The 14,710-nt window shown below is 37.4% G+C and overlaps 1 protein-coding gene across 5 annotated transcripts in view; it reads left to right on the forward strand.

The window, feature by feature from the left end:
- The window catches only part of LOC137237258 (protein RUFY3), a 104,942-nt gene that overhangs the window by 69,142 nt on the left and 21,090 nt on the right, over positions 1-14,710 (forward strand). The window lies entirely within an intron of this gene.

Genomic DNA, 14,710 nt, shown 5'->3' on the forward strand with positions numbered 1-14,710 from the left:
CATTTGGTTTGGCTATGAGTACTTTCATACTTTGCAGGTGAAATCATTTTTCCCACTCGTTGGTACTTTTCCAACGTTTATCACAATTACAAATGCATAGGAGAAAAGAATATGACACTGGCCAGTGAAATTGTATATGTGAATGGACAGGTCGAAGCAAGTTTCATCTTAATCCGAAGTTCTATTTATATTTACAAACACAGAATTTTGCGCGATTGTGACCATATTCGCTTCTGAATCAAAACTGATAAACATAAAACCCATCCTGGCGATGTGTACGTGTTCATGCATTTCAATGGAGAGATGCCTTCAGCTGCTTCAAAACTTTGGTAGTGTACGAAAATAATTGCTTGTTCAGATTTCGTTGGGCAAATGTTGTTGAGAAAAATGTTTCCATGCGAAAATGCTTCACATGTGGACATATGTACTGTAACGAATTCTGGGGATTTATGCACCTTCTGCTAATGTTCGTATCGCTGAACTATCGAATAAATAGCTTCAATATTCAGTATTGTAATTTACAATCAGGCCTGTTCTGAATTCCGACTCGTTTTGAAAAGTAAAACGAGGCTGATTCCGAGTCGATTCCTTTTTGGTGTTCTCAATTCCGATTGAAACAAATCGATTCGAAGTCGATTTCGAATCGTTTTCATTTCGAGTCGACAATCAAGCGAAACAGCTGTTTTTATTTATTTTGGGTTTAATTAAAGTAAAATTGTGCAAAAATTTGAACAAAATGCCAGCACCAATGGTTTTCGGAAATGCAGAGGCAAGAAGACGTGCAATTGTGCATAAAAATCGCAAAAATCGATCGATCGAAATTGAGAACACGTCGGTTTCATTTCGACCAGAATCGCTTTGTTTAGCTTGAAAAATTTTTGATAGGAATTTTCAAATTAAGATTTGTTATACTAAATGAACAAATAGTCCAGCAAAAAGTTGTTATATATCTTCCAAATAAAATGAATAATTTAATAAAACTTATGTGTGGGAACAACAATGTAATTATCTATGCTTAATAGGCTAATTACTTTCGATTCCGACTGCTCAGAGGCAAAACTTTTCAAATCAACCAAGTCTGGTCGGAATCGATATTCAGAACACCAATCCATTTCGATTCCGAATAAATTGGTCGGAATCGAAATCCAGAACAGGCCCGAATATTTACAATTATAATTCGCTATCACATACTTCACAAAAGCTTGTTTAAATCAAACTCATTACTGACTCCTCAGCTTGCGCTGTTTTTATACTCTCGGTTTTCTCGTTCGCCCTTTTCTCCTAAGGTCTAGTCATTTCGCGAACGGTTCGAGAACAATTGTATCTCATGCTTACTTACCAGCTATATACATCTATATTTGTAGTTTATGTTTTTACACTAGCCATATGCGTGTGTATGTGTGAGTAACTACTTAGGCTGATAACTACTGTGTGGATATCTCTTCCTTGCCTTGCCGCTTGCTGTGTTTTGTTGTTTTAGCAAACGTGTACAGGGGAGCCTTGGTTTCGCCAAGAAATATATGTGCGTCTCATCATTTCTTGAGCTACGACCCTGTAAGAACACAGTCAGTTAAATACCAGGTATAACAGCGACTGAATTTATAAGTTTTTTGAATGGAATTTGCAATTATATTCAGCACAAGTGTTCTTTATACTCAGCGTGCTTTGCACACAGAGTATATTAACTTTGATTGGATAACGGTTGGTTGTACAGGTATAAAGGAATCAAGATAGATATAGACTTCCATATATGAAAATCATTAGTATCGAAAAAAAATTTTATTGAGCCATGTCCGTCCGTCCGCTAACACGATAACTTGAGTAAATATTGAGATATCTTCACCAAATTTCGTACACGAGCTTATCTAGACCCACAATATATTGGTATTGAAAATGAGCGAAATCGGATTATAACCACGCCCACTTTTTATATATATGTATAACATTTTGGAAAACACAAAAAACCTCATTATTTAGTAAATAATACACCTCGAATGTTGAAATTTGACGTGTGGACTGATATTGAGACACGTGATAAAAATTTGAAAACATTTTTTTAAATGGGCGTTGCACCGCCCACTTGTGATAAAATCAATTTTACAAATATTATTAATCATAAATCAAAAATCGTTAAACCTATCGTAACAAAATTCGGCAGAGAGGTTGCCTTTACTATAAGGAATGCTTTGAAGAAAAATTAGCGGTTAAGGACCATGCCCACTTTTTTATAAAAGCTTTTTTAAAGGGTCGTGGACGAATAAAATAAGCTATATCTTTGCAAAAAAGAGCTTTATATCAATGGCATTTCATTTCCCAAGTGGATTTATAACAATAAATAGGAAAAACTTCAAATTAAAAAAAAAATGGGCGTGACACCACCCCTTTTATGACTAAGCAATTTTCTATGTTTCGGGAGCCATAACTCGAAGAAAAATTAACGGATCGTAATAAAATTGGGTACACAAATTTTCCCTATAGCGGGAAATATTTCTAGAAAAAATGGACGAGATCGGTTAAGGACCACGCCCAGAATAAAAGGCTATAACTTAGCAAAAAATAGTTTTGAATCAATGATATTTCACTTATCAAGTTTTATTGTAAGAGGAAATGGGGAGACATTTTTTTTTTAAATGGGCGATGCCACGTGTTATGTAGAAAAGTAATTTATCTGAAATGAAATGTACCAATGAAGGTCACACTGAGTATATAATGTTCGGTTACACCCGCACTTAGACACCTTTACTTGTTTTCCCTTGAAAACTCTTTTAACTCTTTTTGCTCGTGTTATTTGCAAAAAGCCAAGTTAACTAAGTTAAGTGTAGTGAAATTAATTGAAGTCTAACTTTGAAGCTACAATGCTATCAAAATGCCCAAAGCTTCAAAAAAGTAAAAGTAAAACTTTTCTCAAACTCCCAGTAAAAATATAAATTATAGTATCTGAAGGTTGTAGAATAAAGTTGAACAAAAATGATTTAAGAGCAGAACGCTGATGAGTAGCGTTAGATCGCAATTGTTGATTGCCCATTTATTAAAGAAATTCTTTCTTTTATACACAATTTCTTAACCTATACATACATAATTACATTAATGCTTACATACTACAATGTACATAGTTGATGAGTAGCGTTAGATCGCAATTGTTGATTGCCCCTTTATTAAAGAAATTCTTTCTTTTATACACAATTTCTTAACCTATACATACATAATTACATTAATGCTTACATACTATAATGTACATAGTTTCATAATAAATAAGGGTTATTCAACATACCGTTAATGTGATTCATGCATAAGGTGGTTGATAGGTACATATATTGAATGATTTGGTCAATGCGAATGACCTCAAGTAGTTATTTGAGTCAGTAAAATGCATTGGCGTACAATGCATACTGTATCATACTACACCATCCGCCTTAGAAAAAGAGGCTTATATAATTGTGTGGACAATTGTATAACACTCTTTCTTTGAGTTTATAAAATTTTATTTCCCTTTTTTTTCTCTATTGTAATTTTATTGCGATTGAAGAGTTTGTTTACCTAGTCTTATATCTGTTTGCATTTGCTTAACATGTGTGATTTTTTGTGCTGACACATTTTTTTTTGTTCTCTTGTTTGTACATTTGTTTTTTTTATATTTTTTGAAGGATAATGGATATATGTATGTGTATTTGTATGGTTATGTGCTCGTGATTATGAATACTATTATGCGTCAAGTGTTATTGACGTTTGGTTTTACATATCAGAATTTTAAGTGTATTTTTGTTTGTTTACATTATTGATGACGAGTAAATTGGAATATTTATAGTGTGATAGTTTTGTTTTTTTTTTTCAAATCCATTGTGGTTATTAGCAAATGTTCTATACTGTTTTAAACCTATTCTTATGAATTATATGTGTTGGTTAAAGTAAAAATGTTTCCTATTCTATTCTACCGGTGTTGAAGTAAAAAATATTTTTCCTAAAATTATGACTTCTCTAAAAACGAGGTTTCTTAACTGAAGCAGTCCATACTTAAATCTATAGGTGGTTAAAGTAAAGTATTTTTCCTAATATGTAAAATTCTTGGATTGTGACGTTTTCTTTATTGAGACCCAGGCAATAAATGTTTGTATTTTTTTTTTTTTTTTTTTTTAACTAATTCCGCATATTATTCAAAAAAACATTTTTTTTTTGACATTTTTTCATTCATAATAAGGTAAATCTGTAATAAATTGCATAGCCAATAGAAGGGCTGCTGACGGAAGAGCGGGGTAGCTATGTATTGGTAGTAGTTCTATTAATGGATAAGTGGAAGGTACAGTGGGTGCAAAAATTTTTCGTATCTCTAAATGTTCTTTTTATATTTTCGATAATTTCCCTATTTTCCAGCAATTTCTTTGATCTTATTTGTCATGCGATTTCTGCGGCGGCCACCAAGACAGAATCGTCATGAATTTTATGAAGAATTATTATTATTTTTATACCGGGATTGTCACATGCACAACCTCTTTGGTTAGTGCAATTATTTGATCTTTGAGAACTTGGGTACCAATTATTATTTTATAAATTCGCCTACTGCAGTAAATATTCAATTCTTAACCACCAATTTGTTCCTCAGGACAACTGTGTTTTTCCTTATAAATTTCAAGTCCTGGTTTGCCGGCTTATTTCAGCCTGGTCGAATATTGTCCTAAGTCAATAACTTCCTCAACAATCAGGTTGCTTGAAAATTTTCTACGCTACCATTTTTCTATCCTAAGATGAAAACGAGCCGACTAGTCTTTTGTTGCAAATTTATATAGCGCTTTAATATATATATATATATATGTTCTCTTTGTGACTTTTTCTTCATGCTTGTTGTTATGGGCTGGTTTTTATTTTTATTTTTAATTTTTTGTATTTTGCATATCTCCACTGACATGAATTTTATCGGGGCATATAAATCGGGGTGGTATAAATCTTCTTCCTTGACAGCCTTTAAGGATGTTATTTTGATAACTTTCATAGGGACTACTGCGGTATTAAATGTAAATTATGCAACTTCTTGATTTGCTGTTCACTTTAGTCAGGGGTGCCTTTACTGTCAATTGTGGCATTTTGAGATTTACTATTTGAGGTATACTTGGATTGTTTATTGCTCTTCCTTAGCTTTGAGATATGTTTTAAAATAGTAGGGTGTAAGTTTAACAATAGAATTACTTAGATACGAGCTTGAACGGGTTTTAATTGCCTATATTTAAATTTCATATAACTTTTGAGTATCATGGCTATTGCAATGATCAATAGCCCCATTACGCAGATTAAAACTGCTAACCAAACATCTGGAAGGTTTGGCGAATTTTTCGTATCTATTTCGGTTGGTGGTCCATATTTAGCTACTCTATTTTCCGTTAATTCCGAGTTTTTCTTCCCTAATTCATAACCGGCTATCGCTATCATGATGCCTTGAGCTATCTTAGTCCACCAAGCCATTTTGAACCTTCTGTGGTTACTTTCTGTTCCAGTAAAAATAAGGGGTAAATTGCAATTTTAATAAAATTTCTTTTATTTTATTCTTTATCTTAAATATTCCAGTTTATTTATAAGCTTCGTAGTATAGAATTGTAAGTCTAAAATTTTTAAATTAAGAATATTTTTATTTAGGTTAAAAGGATTTTAACATTTCAAAAAAAAATTTATAATCTACAAGCTTAGTATATTTTATTTTCTTTCATAGTCAAAGAAGTTTCAACGCTATTACAATTTAATTTTAAGCTCTCTCGGGGAATACCATTCGAATCATTCTCACGGTTTCTTCTTCCCTGGTTGTGGGATTTTTTACATCCTCAATTGTGGGTTCCCTATTCATGCCTATCCTTTTCCAAAATGGTTTTAACCATTTTAATTCCTTTTCGCAATCTACTGTTCCTGCGTCTAAAATTACTTTGTCTTCACACTCAATGGGAATAATTCAGCAATCACTCTATAATTTGAATTTTGGATTTTAATTTATTTTTCTTTTACATTTAATTAATTCTGTTCATTCTAAAATCTCCTACTATTTAAAAAATAATCCTAAGCAAAAATGGAATTTTTGCTAATGGTTAAGCGCCGCAAGGCCGCTCAATTTATTCTAGAAATTTTAAGTATACTTATAAGGATTGATTCTAGTTTGCTGCCAGTCTTTCTTAATTGTTGTGTTTTTACCGCCAGTATTCCACTTCCTTATGCGTTTATTGAAATAATTGCTAGTCCACCGCTGCCAGTCAGGATGTTTTACGTCTGTTGTCGGCTTTTATCCAGGTTAACATTCCCTTGTGTTTTTAACTATTGCCATGAAATATTTAATTATCGCCAAATGATCAAATACTGCCTTGTGTGTTTAACTATCGCCATGAAATATTTAATTATCGCCAAATGACCAAATAATGCCTTGTGACAAAATTTTCATTTTTTTTGTCTTTAATCCTCGGTGTTGTTAGTAATCCTTATAGGATTTTTATTGTTTAATAATCCTTTTTAGGATTATTTAAGTACTTTACTAACTTTTAAGGCTGGCAGGATCTTTTCCAGTCAGATCGTTTTTAGCAGTTGTGCTGATTTGATCTGAACTGGCAGGATCGCGATGTAGAATAAAGTTGAACAAAAATGATTTAAGAGCCGAACGATGATGAGTAGCGTTAGATCGCAATTGTTGATTGCCCCTTTATTAAAGAAATTCTTTCTTTTATACACAATTTCTTAACCTATACATACATAATTACATTAATGCTTACATACTACAATGTACATAGTTTCATAATAAATAATGGTTATTCAGCATAATGTGTGGTGACCTGCATACCGTTAATGTGATTCATGCATAAGTTGGTTGATAGGTACATATATTGAATGATTTGGTCAATGCAAATGAACTCAATGTATGATTCATACAAGTTAAAGGACTATAGTCCTTGTTTTATAAAAAAATTAATTTGTTGGGCCAACTCGCCCAACCAACAACACTAAACAACACTAGTTCAAATAGTCTTTTACAAGTATATTTTAATTCAATTAATTCACAATTATAACTAAGATTAATTTACTGTTAACTCTAATCCGTCCCGAACTCGACTGCCGGCTCTGCCGAAACTGCTCCCATATATAGCCAATCAACAAGCCGCGACGCGCCTCTTGCGTAACTTGTTGACAGCCCGCTGTGTGAGAATGTTGAAGTCGGTTTCTTCCCACAGGTGCTGTATGTGTGCATTTCACAATCATGTGTAATAGAATTTAGCTGACTGTGCGTCTGGAGTAGTTCCGTAGCATGAGTGTTAATTGCCGTCACTAACCATGGCCTTGAATTAAGGTGTTAGGTTGCCATGCGCGGCCGTATGTAGTGAGAACCATAATTTGCAGGTGTTAGTTGTCGTCACTAACCATGGCCTTGAATTAAGGTGTTGGGTTGCCATGCGCAGCCGTATGTCGTGGGAAATATAATTTGCTGACTCGGCGCGCTTGTACTGGCCATACGTGGGAATGTTGCGATAAGGGCAACTGGCGCGTGTTAATTCTTCCCCCTTTAAAGATCTGCGTCCCGCAGATTAGGATTCGGACAAGTGTCCTCTTTATGTTGTCTTCTAATGGATAGTCGCAATTCCGGGAATTTTGGCCCCGTTGTTAATTTCCTCCAAATTATCCAAATCATGAGTAGAAGCAGAAGTAGCCCCAAAGTTTCCGACGCCGTGAACCAATTTGTTTTGTCCCTCAGGTACCTCAAGAGCTTAACATTGCCGATTGTCATCTCGTGTACAAGATTGAGGTTAACTGCAAGGCTTTTATTTGCAATAGTAGATAGCACAGGGGGGAGTATTTGAACTCCTGAACTACTCATACTCCAGTAGGTTCTGTCACCAATGCGGATCGTTTCATTGTCCAGTTGAAGGATGTAAGAGCCGCTCAGGTAATTGGGAGCATCACCTGACCACACGGTATTATTGAAATTGTCTAAGAGAATCGTGTCTTCCTTGATCACCTCGATCGTTGAGTCATTGCAATTGATGTACCGACAACTAGTTTTACCACCTTTGAGCAGACGTGGCAGACAGTCGTCCTCTCGAAGTAGGTCAAGCGCTTTTTGCTTGCATACCATTGCGCTTGTAAGGTGGGTGCAGCTATCCTTGATACCATACGTTTGCTCTTTGTTGATTAAGACTGTGCTGTACTTCAGGTCTGTGCGATGTCCGTCTTTTACAATTGCTCTGGTGATCAGATGGTTAAATCTCGTTTGGGCCACCTTTGGCATGGACACAACGTAGAGTAGCATCGTGCCGTTGGTGTAGATTGAAGGTTCGCTGAATTCTATTGCTTCGATCACATTGCTGTATGGAAGCACATCTACTTCGCTAATAAGTCCATTGATCTCTTCTTTGTCTAGTAGGTTGCTGTTGACAATACCTGCCTTAGCCATCTGGCAGGCCTGTACCAGTTCGTTCATATCGTCCTTCAGGATCATGACTTTCTGAAGGATTTCTTGTGAAAGCTTTATGAGATGATTCTGGCCAATGATGTCATTTGTGTTGGTTACGATGCCGTTGACAACCTGCAATAACTCATGAGTTTTCTTAAATATTTCAGAGTTTACCTTGTATTGTTGGTTATTGTTAGATACTAGCGTGTCTTGTGCTCGTAGGAGCTCATCCCAGTCGGAAGCGTCGGTCGGGGGAACTGGCTATCCATTTCCAAGCCGATCCTATCCAGTTGATTGATCGCTTGATTCTCTTGTTCTTTGGGCCTTTTAACTCCTCGAGCTGGGTTTGGATTTTACTCAAGTGGAAAGAAATGACGTCTGTGAGGTCGTTCGTTTCATCCAGTTTCTTAACTTCAATTTCCAGGCGGTTTGCTATGTCCTCATAACGGGCTAGGTTGATTACATGAATTAATTTGAAGTAGCCATTGATTAACCAGCCGTACCCATCACGTACGGTTACCACGGGCGAGTCGAGATCGAATACCACATATGCTTGTGCGGATGCACAGAGGCAGATTCTAGGAGTCGGAGTACACATAATTCTAATAACTAGTGAAATACATAGTTAACTATTACTATTAAAAAATTTACATTTCAAAGTTTAAGTACTAGTCTAAGTAAATTTCATTTTAATTTAGGTAGATTTTAGGTTTCAAATTGTAATTAACATTTCAAGTATAAAGTAGACTATTTTTAAATCCTACTGCTATACCTAATGAGTGGAGTTCGGGTCGGCAAGGGTTTGACAGGATTTTACGAGGACCCAGGAGTGATGTTAAAAGTGGAATTTTTCTGACAGTTAGTTTTCAGTAATTACTTTAGTAAGTTAGTTGTTAGTTTTTGTTAGATTTATATTTTTTCTTTTTTTGTTACTTTTTTTGTAAGTTAGTCAGTTAGCTTTAGTTTTTTGTTAGTATTAGTATTTTTCGAGGAATGTTTCCACTTTTTTTTCTTTTTTTTTTTTTTTTTTTGTGGCTTTTAGCGCCTTTCATTTGTGAGATCATGTTTCTCTCAAATAATTTTTTACTTTTGTTTTTCTTTTTTTTGTTTTCTTTTGCGGCTTTTAGCGCCTTTTATTTGTGAGATCATGTTTCTCTCTTAAATAATTCTTTAACTTTTGTTCTTTTGTTTTTCTTTTTTTTGTTTTCTTTTGCGGCTTTTAGCGCCTTTTATTTGTGAGATCATGTTTCTCTCTCAAATAATTCTTTAACTTTTGTTCTTTTGTTTCTCTTTTTTTTTTGTTTTGTATTGGAATGCAGGCATAAACTCAGATGACATGACGAAGGCTCGTGAGTATCCCCTTTGAAAGTGAACAACATAGGTTTTTTGTAAGTGAAAATTTTCCCGCCTATCGAACGAGTGACTTCTCATGTCAATTAAAGCCAATAGTCCCATGGAGGAATTGAACCACTTCGATTGATATCGCTCGGACCACCGAGTTAACTGGAATTGAACCAATACGACAGATCGAATACAAAAGTGAATTTGTACCCGGACCACCGGGGCTTAGGGATCTATGCATGAGTTTTCTACCTCTTGACCAACATTATTAATTCTTCGGCCTTGCCGGGCTTTTGAGTGCTTGAATTTCGACCAGAGGAGCCAACATTTCTCGAACCAGCTATGGGGGATCGTGTGTATCCGTTTTGGAGGTCGCATTGCCATTTGTCATGTTCGATGGCGCCACCTCCTACTAAGGCACGATTTGTCCTACTTAAAAGCCTGCTCTTGTTTTGAAGTTCCCTCTCAGTGCCGAATCTCGCCTCTTATGTTTTTTGTAAGTTTTTAATGTGTCCTTGGACATTTTGTCTGTTTATAGACATTTTTGTTTTCGTTAGATATTTTTAATATCCGATTTGTGGAATTTTTTCCCACTTTGCGTGGTTATAGTGGAATTTCTATTTTCCGCCACAGCTTCTTTCTTATAAAGTGGCTTTTGCTTGCTTTTTATTTGTTTATTAGCTATGAATAATTCATCGCCACTGTCAAAATTGCGGGGGGGGGGGGGGGGGCGAACGAGTTTTATTATTTCTTAAGTTCCTACTTTCCTGTTCGTGTAGAAGAAGAGCCTATAGTCCTCGTTAGTGCGCTCCCTGAAGTTTGCCAAATCCTGGTAATTTATCCTAGCTGTCCTATTCAGAAAAACATCAGCCGGTTTGCGCTTTATTACGGAATGATTCGTGTTATTATACCTATCCACAGTTATTGCGACGCGTTCTTCAGGTGTTAATCTAGGAAATTCAACGGAAAGGCAGCGGTATATTTCGATCAAAGTAGAGTGTAGCCTCTCTACCTGACCATTGGCCTCGCTTCGCTGCGTTGGTGTTTGGTATATTTCTATCCCTAAGGACCTGATATAATTTAATACAAGTGGTGACAAAAATCCGCGTTCATTGTCCATGACCAAGGCTCGTGGTACTGTGAAATAATGCAGCGCGATCGTTAGGTTCATTCGCAAATGAGGAGATGACTTATTTTTGATTGGGAAGAGCTTAGCAAATTTGGTAAATTTGTCGACACAACTCAAATATTTTTGTCGTTCAATTTCGAAGATGTCGATGTGCAAGATTTCGCACGGATAACTAGGAATGGGAGTTGGTTGCTCATATGGTTTAGAAGGGTGCCTATCGTATTTGTTCAATTTACATGTTTCGCATTGGCTAATGTATTCCCTAATCTGTTTGGACATTGCGGGAAAATAAAATTTTTCCAGTACCTGTTCCCTATTCTCACGAGCATTTCGATGCGCGCGCTTGGGCTCCTTCTCGATAATGTCGAATCACATCTGTCACATCTTCTACCACGCGCTGCGTGATCCTAATTTTATATCTGCTGAAATTGTTAACGTATACAGCCTGCAAACTATGGAGGTGATCTTCCGGTTTTTTAATGCCATTTATAACATTTGGGTTGAGGTAATTTTTGAGGACTGGTGACAAAGCTTCGACGCTTAATACAGGCATTGTGACAAAGTACCTTTTGTACCCCCTATGAGGCTCTTCTGTACACTCGCAACTCGCCCCCCGCCTAAAAATTATTTGATTTCTAAACACATTTATGGGTGCCTCTACGTGAGGTATGAGGTCAGAGCTGTCCTGCTCTGCGGAGTGCATGGTACCCTCTGAAGCAGTGTCAGTTTCAGACATCGCGTCAGCTATAGTACTAGATGGTTGTACAGCTATGGAGTCAGTGAGTGCGTTCACTTCCGTCTTGAGACGGGAGAGTGCATCAGCGACTACATTTGTCTTACCTGGCTTGTAGATTAACTCGCAGTTATATTCCTCTATACGAGCTTTCCATCGCTTGAGCTTTGCATTGTAATTGCGATTACTCAAGGAGAATGTCAGAGGTTGGTGATCAGTGTAAACCCTAATTTTCTTTGCGCCATAAAGGTAGGAACGCAAATTATCTAGTGACCAAACAATAGCTAGAAGCTCTTTTTCATTCGTGGCGTAGTTTTCTTCGGCTTTGTTTAGGGACCGCGATATGTAAGCTATCGGTTTATCGTCGCCTATTGATCCTTGTGATAGTACCGCGCCAATGGCGTAGTTTGATGCGTCCGTTGTCAAATTAAATGGTTTGGAAAAATCTGGAAATGCTAATACGTCCGCTGACATCAGTAGTTGTTTCAGCTCGCAGAAGGCCTCTAAGGCATCCTTGTTAAGCATAATCGCTACATTTTTGGACGCGTTTGCTTTTACCTGTGCATTTTCCCCCCGAGTGAGGTTGGTGAGTGGCTTTGCGACCTTGGCGTAATCCCTAATGAATTTCCTATAGTATGAGGTCATACCAAGGAAACTTTTTAAATCCTTCAAATTTCCCGGGGGTGAAATCGTTTTAATAGCTTCTACCTTTTTTGGGTCAGCGCGTACTCTATCGGGAGTAATAACATAGCCTAGAAATTCGACTACTTTTTCAAAGAAGCATGTCTTTTCCAAATTAACCTTAAGATTCGCCTCCCAAAGCGTTGCAAAAACCTTCTCAACATTAACGAGGTGTTCCTCTGCATCCTTGCCAAATACGATAATGTCGTCGATATAGACGTAACAAATTTTCCCGATGTACTGCTTGAGGACATCGTCTATCATCCTTTGGAAAATCGCAGGCGCATTTTTCAACCCGAATGGGAACCGAAGAAATTCATATTTGCCATTCATTGTGGAGAAGGCTGTCTTTGGGATGTCCGAATCCTTCATGGGAATTTGGTGAAATCCGGAAGTCAAATCAATTGTAGTATAGAAGTTGGCTTGGCCAAGGCTGCAAAGAGTAGCGTTTATATCGGGAATTGGGTAAGTATCGGCGATAGTTACAGCGTTCAACCGTTTATAGTCTATAACCATACAATACTCTTTGTCCCCATTCGCCTTAGGCTTTTTAGGGACTACCCAAATTGGGGAATTGTATGGGCTTTTCGACGGCCGGATGATACCTTCGTCTAGGAGCTCATTTACCTGTTTTTCGACTTTATCTCTCATACATGCTGGGTAGGGGTAGGATTTACTATACACCGGTTCGTCAGTTGATGTTTTTATTTCTGCACGGACATTCGTGTTTGCAAGCTCATAACCGTTAAGTGGTTTGAAAAGACCAGAGTATTTTTCCAATAGTGAATTGACCTTTCCATGGATATCAAGAGGTAGGTCCTTTCCTAATGTGAAGTTTACATCGAGAGATCTTCTGTCTTTCAAGGGGATTTTGTAATTGTCTATACTAAGGAGGTTATTCTTCCTATCTATTATCGCGCCTAATTTCCTCAGGGTATCGTCCCCAATGATTCCGCAGAATTCACTAAGAGTCGGTAAAACGAAGAAATCAAATTCGGTGGAGTTACCCACACTTTCGAATAATTTTAGTTTTACTTTATCCTTTATTGGCACGCTACCCCCCACCGAAGCTACATTGAATAATTTCTTTACAGGAGTTGTTTTCGTTGCAATATTATTTTTTATGAAATTCTTATTTGCGCCGGTATCCACGAGGAAATCTAGCACACGACCGTCAGGCAAAGTATATTCTAAGTATGGAACGCTAGATGACCGGAAGACAGAAAATCCTCCGAGTTGTTTTCACTTGGCGATTCCTTCAGGTCCGTATCTCTCTCTTCGCTCTCCTCGGGTGTAGTATGGAACACCCTTTGCTGCTTCCGTGGTAGATTTTCTGAACTTGCGCTTCTTTTAAACGGATTTGGGCGATTCATGTAATTAACGTTGCGTGTCTGTACCGAGGGGTCTACGTCCATTTTCTCTACAGGCGCATGTAGTGGGGTGCTGGCATTTCCAAATCGACCTGACGGGCGGTCACTCCTTACATATGAGTGCTTTTCCTGGTTGCGCCAAGTAGGTTTAGGGGGTAACTGGGGAGGCTTGATCCTATTCCTAAATGAGGAGGTACCTGGCAAATTGTTAACAGGGACAGCCACACGGTTATTGGAATTGTTCGTATGAACGGAAAAATTGCGGAAATCCACATTTTGGATTTCCAAACAGGCTGAATATGCCTCTGGCAATGTTTTAGGGCGTCGTATAAGGAGCATTCGCGACATTTCGCCGTTAAGCCCACGTATAAAAACGTCCAGGACACGATTTCGGTAGGTTTCTACCAGAACTTTAACGGCATCTTCCGTGTAGGATTCGGCTTTTATTTTATTAATAATAAGGGAGAATTGATGATTCACCCTGGCGTAGAATTCATCGATTCTCATTCCCTTTTGCTGTAGCTGGTGCAGTTGGTGTTCGAGGGTACCAACATCCCTTTTATCTGCGTAGTGCAGGGAGAGGCATTCCTTAATTTTTCCCCAATTGCTATCGAATATATTGTAGGAAATAAGTGCAGAATCAGCTGCTCCCCGCACCTGTTGCCTAATATGTTGGAGAATCTCTCGGTAAAGGGGCTTTCCCTTCATTACCGCAAAGTCTGAAAGGATCACTTCCACAGAGTGAATCCATGAGATGTACTGGGCAGGGTTACCGTCAAACACTTGTAGCTCCTTAACACAATCAGGGAGCCTACAGATATCTCTGATCTCAGCCTCAGAGGTGGGTGGCTGAGCCACCACTTCTTCAACCACTGGAGTAGTGGCCGCTGTAGATGAAGAGCTAGCTGAGTCAACGCGAGCCACCCGCCTTTCTAGCAAATTTATTTTTTCAAGAAGGGCGTTGACCAAATTTGTCACTGTGGCTCTTATATCGTCCATTTTTTGTGGGAATATTTTTTTATTTTACTTTACCTTTGTGTTTTTATACT

This window comes from Eurosta solidaginis, chromosome 1 (genome assembly GCF_040869045.1).
Source record: "Eurosta solidaginis isolate ZX-2024a chromosome 1, ASM4086904v1, whole genome shotgun sequence".
NCBI lineage: Eukaryota > Metazoa > Arthropoda > Insecta > Diptera > Tephritidae > Eurosta > Eurosta solidaginis.